Source organism: Dipodomys merriami, unplaced genomic scaffold (assembly GCF_024711535.1).
Source record: "Dipodomys merriami isolate MVZ:Mamm:240054 unplaced genomic scaffold, mDipMer1.0.p SCAF_863, whole genome shotgun sequence".
NCBI lineage: Eukaryota > Metazoa > Chordata > Mammalia > Rodentia > Heteromyidae > Dipodomys > Dipodomys merriami.
The window spans coordinates 91,574-101,242 of record NW_027206472.1 but is presented as its reverse complement, the minus strand read 5'-3'; the positions used below and the strand labels follow the sequence as shown (position 1 = coordinate 101,242).

The following is a 9,669-nucleotide window of genomic DNA, read 5'->3' as shown; positions in this document are numbered from 1 at the left end:
AAAAACTAAACACATCGTACATGATAAATATGTTAGTAACAACAGTAAGAAAGAATAAAAAAAACCACTTCTGTCCTTATCTTGGGGTTCATTTAGCTTAAGATCATCTTATCTAGTAATATGCATATAGCTTTTGATCTTTTCTGCTTATCCCAGTTTTCTGCTTATATTATTTATTGCAAGTAAGGGATACCTTGGGGCATATGTTTCTTTGGACTTGGCTTACTTCAGTAAATATAATTTTTTTTCCAAGTCTTTCCATTCCCTAACAATTTGGGCGATGCCATTCTTTCTGATGGAGGCATAGAATTCCTATATATATATATATATATATATATATATATATATATATATATATATATATATATGTATGTATATATATACATATACATATACATATACTATATACATATATATGTATATATGTATATATACACATTCCAATCTATATTTATATTTATGTATATAAATATACATATATAAATATATATATATACATATATACAAATATATATACATATGTATGTATGTGTAGATAGAAAGAAACATACATAAATACATATATACATGCACACACACACATACACACACACACACACACACACACACACACACACAAAATTTTCTTGATTCATTCATTTACTGAGGGGCATCGGGGTTGGTTCCATATCTTAGGTATGGTAAATAATGCTACAATAAACATAGCTGTGCTGGTAGTTATAGTGTGGTCTTGTTTGATCATTTTTGTGAATGCCCAAAAGTGGGATTGCTGGGTCATAGGGGAGCTCTATGTGGAATCTTTTGAGGAACCGCCATACTTCTTTCCAAGTGGTTGAACAAGTTTTCACGCCCACCAAGAATGGAGTAGTTTCCCTTCTGTCCACATCCCCTCCAGCATCTGTTGTTGTAATAATGTGGAAATCTTCATCAATTTGCATGTCATCCTTGCGTAGGGGTCATGCTAATCTTCTCTATATTTTTCCAATTTTAGTTTATGTGCTCCCAAACTGAGCACAGAACATTTTGGAATTGATTTTTCTAAAGTAGATAATTCAACAAAAAATAAGTTCAAAAGACGTCGTGAAATTTTAGAACCATATATTTCTTAAATAAGCACACATTTAAGAATAAAGTCAAGTTAGATATGTCAAAAACAAAATAATTCCAGATATTTGTTGTTCAAGTGATGTGTAAGGATAGAAATTCATTATTCTATACATGGCATCTGTCATAATGAGCACTGTAGCAAGTGCTAAGTTTTGTTAAAAGTTTTATTGTTTTAAATATGTTTAATATTTGGCATTTGCTTATATATGCCAAAATTAAGACTGTTCGGCAGGTCATAAAACTTTTCCATAAAGTATTTAAGATTTATGGTAGCAGACATATACTACTAAGTATGAACATTTCAGAGTTTTTAGAAACTTTACTATGAGAAGTTACAAAATCTGTGTAAAGAAACAGTGAAGAGTTACGATTTTAACTACACAGTTTCGGTTAAAACTTGAGGGCTTCCTTTTCATGTTAGTGAGGAACAAATGATGATATAAGCCATATACAAATGATGAGATGAGCCATAAAGAAAGAGTAACCTTAGTGGGTAACTTTGAAGGCTACTCGTAGCCTACAAAACTCTTGTGAACATCATAATCTTAGTCAGTTTTAAATGTACAGGAATATGAGTAAATAGTAAAATCTAATATGTAAAACACTTCAAAAACTGGAAACACTGGTGTTTGGTTTTTATTTTATTAACCATTAATATTTAATTATTAGTTATTTTATTTGTAGCATTGTTTTCCTTTTTGTAATAGAATACAACTTTTCATAACTCATCATCAGGAGGTACTTTGAGAATGTTACTGGGATGTCCACACCATTTTTTATAGGTGCATGTGAATGTACAAAGAGAAAAATTAGAAACAAAATATTGATTTAAAATTTTCTAAAGTAGAAATATGAATCAGAAGTGTTGATCAATGTCTACACCTAAAATCTTAGTCCTAGACTGAAGCAGTGTCTTTACAGAATTGAGGCTACAAATGTGAGAGCTGTGTTTTGTTTAGTTTTTTGGTTTGGTTTTTGTTTTTGTGGGGCTTGAACTCTGGAACCTGAGTGCGGTCCCTCAGCTTTTCAGCTCAAAGATGGTGCTACCACTTGAGCCACTGCACCACTTTTGTCTTTTTCTTCTTATATTTTGCTGACGAATCAAACCCAGGACCTCATGCATGCAAGGCAAACACTCTACCACTGAGCGACCTTCCCAGCTCCTGAAAGACTGTGCTTTAAGAAATAATCTAAACAATATTTGCTTTCTGCTTTGGGTTATATAATGAAATATATGAATATCTTTTTATATTTTTGTCATTTTTATACTTTTTTTATTGTGAAATACTGTACAGAGGAGTAACAATTACATGGGTAAGATATAATGAGCACATTTCTTATCAAGCATTGTAGCCTCCTCATTTGTTTCCCCTTCCCATCCCTTCGTGTCCTCCCCACTGTCCCCCCAACCAAAGGTGTGAAGTTCTTTTTTCGACATAAAGTATTGTACATCTCATTGTTGAAATGGGTCCTCCTGTATCTCTGTTTTAAGGATTTGTTTTTTTCCCTTCCCCTCCACATACACCAACTTCATATATAGTGAAACCAGGGGTTATACCATAGGGGAGGGACATACAAAGCAATAAAGACATAATTTTATAAATATGTTAGAATCAATCACATGAAAGATCTCTCTCTCTCTCTTTTTTGTCAGGTGTGGTGCTTGAGCTCTAGGCCTGGCAGCTGTCCCTGAGCAATTCAGCTCAAGGCTCATGCTCTACCACTTGAGCCATAGCTCCACTTGTAGTATTTTGGTGTTTTTTTTTAATTGTGATTAAGTGATTACAAAGTTTCCCAATTTTCACGGTATTTTGGGATGATGATGCTCATTTAAAGTCACAAACTCATTCTAACTTTCCTAGAGCAAATTGTCTATCACGGTCTGTAACATATAATGGTGTACACATATACACCATACATGTGATCAGCAGCATGGGGTTATTTAATAGTGGTTCGACCAGAGGAGTGGAAGTTCTTTGTTTCTTTCTTTCTTAAGTCCTTCTGCGCGGGTGATCTGCAGGCAGCCCCCTTTGTCTCTGGGACTCCAGCAGCCCCTGCTGGACTTGTTCGACACCAGTAAGCATTGGGGGAGGAGTCTTCGCACTTCTCTGTTATGAAGTTCTTTTTCTCTCTTTCTTTTTTGTTATTTTCCACCTCCTGTGTTTCTATGGGTGTTCATCTTTTTGTTTTTGTCGGTCTCTTAGGGAGATTAAGCTTAGGAACTCGAACTCTCTTTTTGGTTGGGGAAAGCTGTGGCGTTTCCCTACTGACCCATTGCCATCTTGGTCCCCCCTCCCATTTTCATACTTCTAAATTTATACTAACTTCAGCCACTTTATCCTTTTCAAAGTCATGAAATAGCTCTGAGAATTTGCTTCTGTGAAGATTGTTTTTGCATTTATTTCTTCTGCTCTCTATCCATTCCCTACTCTCCAGTTAGAATAATTTCAAATAGTAAAAATGAAAAAAGAGAAAAAAATCATGGTGAAAAAATAGATGTAGAAAATTCACTGGATTTTTCTGACTACTTCAACCAATGTGAACTATTGGGGAAAACATGTACACCTCATTCCCACTGGTACTCAAAGTCTCTAGTTAGGCAATTCTGATGAAGACAAGGAACTAGATGAAAAAGTGAGGAATGGTATCATTTACTAGAAAAAATGGAGAAGTATCCAAGCAAATTTCTTCATTGGGCTGTTGAAAATAATCGGCTTACTACAGTGCAGGGACTACTTTCCAAAAAGGCCACTCATGTGAATACTAGGGATGATGATGATTATAGCTCTCTTCATCAGGAAGCCTACAGTGGACACTTAGACATTGTCCATGAGTTGTTGGCTCAAGGCAGTTGTTCATGCAATAACTGTGAATGGCTGGACACCACTGCATAGTGCTTATATGTGGAATAATACCAGAGTGGCTTCTTTCTTACTTCATCATGATGCAGATACCAATGCCCAAACTTAAGAACTCTTGACAACTTTGTATCTTGCTGCTGGGAATAGAAATAACAAAGGTATGCGGGATCTCTTTCTATTGAAATATTATATCAAACCAGGTCAAGAACAACTTGGAAGAAGCTGCATTTGATATTGCCAAAAGGAAAAGTATGTATCACTACCTCTTTGAAGTTGTGGAAGGCTGCAAATATTTTTCTCCTAAGTCATAATGGTATGGTTAAGTTTCTTAAATTTCAAAAATGCCAATCCAACTTTGTGTCCGTACAAAATATTTTCACACAAAAAGCCACATTAATATCTTACTTCAAAAATTCATGGATTCCAGGCTATTCTTCCAAGTGAATTTCCGGACTTTGATGTCAAAATGTATTCAAGATTTGTTTGTATACATCAATAATGATGTCTGCAGAGTTTGTGATTTTTATAATCAGAAATAATTTTAACTTATCTGTTGAAATGAGTAATACAGAAACTAAAGATATTTCTATTTCTTGTCTGAAAAAGGATATTTTAATGTAATCTGTATTCTTTTTGTATAATATCCATAATCTATTTCATTCTCTCCTAGATATAATACTTTTAATTCTACATTTTTTCATAATATATAGGTTCATTAATAAATGTGTCATTTCAGATAGCATTCCATATAGAAACAGTTTAAGATTCCTTTTTTTTCCCTAGGTCCTTATAGTATTTTATTTCTTTGGGATAAAATGAAAATGTTATCTAATTTCAAATGTTTTGTAAAGGTTATGCTATGTAAAGGCTTTTCTAAGGTGATGATTTAATACACTGATGTCAAACTAACTTTCAATTCAATGAATTACATGTATCGTTACAACTGTATTTTTGTAATCAATTTTTAATAACTGTTTTTCATTTCTTGCATCTGAAGAATGAAAAATATGGAATATTACACAAATTTTCATATCATCCTTGTGCAAGTGCCATGTTAATCTTTGTATTGTAATTTGGGTAGACGTGCTGTTGAAGCATTTAGTATCCTCTAAATTTAAGTAGCTAATGATGCAATCTTTATACAGGCATATATCCTTGGTTGACTATTTGTAACTAGGAAACCTTATTGTTCCTAAAAATGCTATTGATATTACTTCTCTAAAATTCTGTGTATATTGGAAAAAAAACTTATATTGTTTGGTAGATTGCTCACATTTGCAATTTTTTTGTTAATGAGTATTTTAAGTATTTTTCATTTTAGATTTCATCATACTTTGAAGAATTTAAAGCTAGGTCCAAAGGTGATGGCTTTTCAAGTACTTATTTTTCAGCTGAGTTAGTTTGTGGAGCTAATGGATTCAAAGTAAGCCTTGCTTAAGAGATACTTCTAAAGTTCTGCAGCTTAAAAATTCCTAAATGAGATCTTATTGGCACAAATGTCTACCTGACCCTTTATCTTTCTTCCATTTATGAAAGACGAACCAGAATATCTTACCCTGACAGCATAGATTTTCTTACTGGAAAAAAATTAATCTTAATTACATGGGATTATAGTGACAGGAACAGTTCAGATAGAAATGTTTAGACTAGAAGGTATTTTATCAAAATATAATTGGTTATTATACCTAATATTTCAAAAGTATCTAAAGCCAAGAAGGTGAAAAAATTGTTCATATGCATGATTAACTAATGTTCTGGCCCGTCTACCATCCAACCAGGCAGCAATTAACACTACTGCCTTTCTATCACCAAATGTTTTCAGAGTTACAAGAGAAGTCTATATGTCTCTCCTCGATATTAGGCCTAAAATTGTTAATGTTTTAATCAAAGAGTTTCCTCTTGCCACTAGGCTGTAAATCTTCAAATGGTAAAGCTTTAGGTCCAACTCTACCAAACACTGAGGTAGAGATAATGAAATAATACTTTAAATACTTTAAATAATTTGATACTCTAACCACAACAGAATATTGCAAAACGTGTGCCTTTTGCTTGCATATAGTTATACATTTTATATTTATATGTGTTGATATTTTATTTCACACAGTGAAACTTACTAGAATTAATTGATAATTTGACAAATAAATAGCTATTTATTCCAATAAATAGTATTGGAATACAAATAATTAGGTTTACAATACATATTAGAAATAAAAATATCAATGCAATATCTTTGGTATAAACTTGTGATACATTCTAAGTGTTCTTGGTCTTCTGAATTCACATTGCAAAAAAAAAAAAAAAGTTTTCCTCTAATCTATTAGGGATTTTACGCTGCTACTCTGTTTATTGTTTTAACTCACTGGTCCCAAACTGATTTTCTCCATATTTCTGAAGCATTCGTAATGATTATACCCAAATTTTGCTGATATGATGTCTACAAGGTATTATTCTTCTTCAGGACCCAAGGGTCCTAGGATCCCAGGTCCCAGTTATCCACATCATCAGATAACAAGGGCAAGATTTCTCACCTAGGCCCATGCAACATGCCAACAGAAAGTAATTGAAAATCCATCTCAATTTCTCATTTCCTATAGTATTTCGGGACCCCAATTCCTTACAGCACAGGAATTAGCAGTAAGCAATTGTGAAATGCAAGACAACTTAAAATGAAAGATGAGATCACAATATCTGAGAGAAAGTACAGTAATTACAACTTTAAACTTACAGATGCCCAGCCCATATGAGTGAACAAGATCACAAATGTCACAAAATTATTTTTAATACCCCTCTCCTAATGATTATTGAAAGATTTCAGTCCAGTATAAGTAGGCCAAAAAATTGTTCTGGGAACGATAGATTCATAATTGGTCTACCAAGGCTAGGAAAACTTGACTTACAGGTCAATTATAATTCAGAAAAACATTAATTGAGAAGATCCTTAATGCTTCAAACTACTGGTACTACAGTAAATCTTGGTTCTGTAGTGTAAAATGCTATCATTCTCAAGCCAATGATAATCTAAATTTAATCTCCTGAAAATATATTCTTTTTCAAAACTTTTTAAAATCACATTCACCGAAATAACATTTGACAAGTAGATGATAATAAGTGACATTACAAGTTTTACAAGTGTAGGGAGCAAGTTACAATAGAGATGAATTATTTACCCAGCACTAATGCCAAACACGTTCAACCATTCATTAAAGTGTAGAAATAGTACCTCCCACCATTTGTTTTGTTCAGTAGGTGCCTTCCAGAAATGTGTTAAATAGATCAACCTCCCATAATTCAAACCCAAACACTAGCTACTAAAGTCAATTTCATCATTTAATAAGGTACATTTTAAAAAGTCACAAATAGTTGTCTTATCATATGTTGTTTTATGTTTTCCCTATCTGTCTAACATAGTATGAAATAAGACTTTAAATCTTGAATATGGGTACTCATCAGAGATGTGACAAATATAAAATCTGTCTTCTATTTCTATCATATTCCTCTATAGTAGTAAATTTTAGTTTTCTTCTTTTCCAAAACTTATAGGTAGTAGAAAATATTATCCCATATCAAATAAAATAATCACAAAACTTTGTACAAAGCCATTTATAAAAACTGGTAGCTAGGAATACATTCTTAGCCATTTTTAAACTTTCTTGTTGACTAAAGATTAATCTTCCAAATGAATGAGAATATTATCATGTCTAGGGGCTGCACATCTCCAGTCTTGCAAATTGTTATTGCAGATGAATGAAATATGGAAATATAAGCTGACATACATTCAAGTATATGCAGGATTGAAACTCCATGGAATGTATATAAACCTCTCAAAGTATTAACAGATAGTTTAACAGAATGACTATCAGGAAGTTTAAACCAGAAAGGAATAATAGTAAAAACATAGAATGAATGAAAAATGGAACAAGGGGCAAGTACAGCTAGAATACTCAATGTACACATGTGACAAAAGAAGTGGTAAATCTGAAATAAATCTTGGAAAAAGGGGTTGGTTGAGAATGATAGAAGGAGTCATTCTGACCCAGGAGCATTGGACAATTAGATAGACATTTATTGTAATACACTTGCTCAACATTTTGAAATTCAGTTAAAAACATAACAAAAAACAAAAACACACAAAAATCACAAGCAAACAGCAACCTCTAGAGAGGATAAATATGACCTCTCAAAATTTTAAATATTTAATGAAGGGTAGTCTTGGGAAAAGGAAACAAAACTGTTCAAAGAGGGAAGTTTGGGGTAGCAGAAAATTTTGAACAGATTTAAATAGATTTTCTAAGGTTATAAATCATCTGCATCTGCTGCAAATATTTTCTTCTGTGACTTCTCTTTCACTGCACTGGATACTCCAGTCCTAAGCCACACTTGATAGCTTGTGAAGATAGATTGGAAGAAACGGATCAAGCACCCATTACACTACTGGAGACAGAACAGTCCTCTATATTTTCTCTCATCTTTCTTCACTACTCTTTCGTCATTCTTTTAAATCAAGTGATTTTGAATTATATCTTTCCTTTTTGTCTGGCAAAGTAATTAGTCAAACTAATTCACTAAATATTATTTACCTTTTTTTCTATCATGCTGTTATCTTGTCCAAGAGAGTGCATTAAACTTCACCCTTGCATTTGGTTGCCACAAAACCCCAACATCTATATTAATGAGGACAAACTCTAATGTAAAACTTTGTCTCTGAAAAAACAGTCCAAGAAGCTGTGATCACAAATATTTAGCTATACTTTTTCTTTTACCTTGAAAGTCTTTTGTATTTAAAGTGCCCACAAAAATAAGGACTCCACCACTTTTTGATTCAATAACTTCTAACCTCAAAGATATATTTTGCTAACAAGATGCTTGAGGAAACCGAAGAATACTCCACTTTTATCTTCTCTCTTAAGACTTTCCTTAGACTTGAGAAAAAATTATGTTAAGTGAAGTAAGCCAAGCCCAAAGAAACATAGGTCCCATGGTTTCCCTTATTTTCAATAGTTAGTATATGTATGAGTCAAGTAGAAAAGGTCAGATAAGGTGATGTTAGGAAAATGAACAATAAGATATGTATTTAAATGTTTTTTTTTTCTTTCATGCATTTGTTTCTAATGCATTTATATGATTATTTCTTTGTTGCTTTGTCTGTCCCTCTCCCACAGTATAACCCCTGCTTTCACTGTATTTGATGTCGGTATAATTTGTGGAGGGGAAGGGGAAAAACAAGTCGTTTAAATATGGATACAGGTGGACCATTGCAACAATGAGAAGTACAATTTGTCATTTCGAAAACGAACTTTACAACTTTGTTGGGGGGTTAGTGGGTGAGGGGAGGCTTGGGTGAGGGGGGAGTCTGGGAAGGGATGGGAAGGAGAAACAAAGGAGGAAGCTACAATGCTTGATAAGAAATGTATTCATTATCTTGCCCATGTAATTGTAACCCCTCTGTACAGTTTTTTTCACAATAAAAAGACTCTCCTTAGATACCATATGAGGAACAGTGAAGTTATCCTTTGTAAAATTATTTCAATAGATTATTTTTCTCTTGGTCTTGCATTTGCTCAACAAGATATATGGAGAAGAATAGAGTTAAATCATCCATACTTTGTGACAGTGTCTGTTACAACGGACAATAATCCTTTGTCCTACTTCTATGTTCTCCTCTTAGCTCTTGCTTGATTTCCAATTAATCACAGCTTCTTGG

At 33.1% G+C, this 9,669-nt stretch overlaps 1 non-coding gene and 1 pseudogene across 1 annotated transcript; both read right to left on the bottom strand.

Annotated features, from left to right (window-relative positions):
• Nucleotides 1-908: 908 nt before the first annotated feature.
• On the bottom strand, nt 909-1,015 carry LOC138820340 (U6 spliceosomal RNA). Its single transcript, XR_011369837.1, has one exon. It is a non-coding gene; the product is annotated as a U6 spliceosomal RNA (small nuclear RNA).
• A 3,954-nt stretch (nt 1,016-4,969) lies between these two features.
• LOC138820342 (U6 spliceosomal RNA) lies at nt 4,970-5,066 on the bottom strand (annotated as a pseudogene).
• Between the last annotated feature and the right edge of the window lie 4,603 nt (nt 5,067-9,669).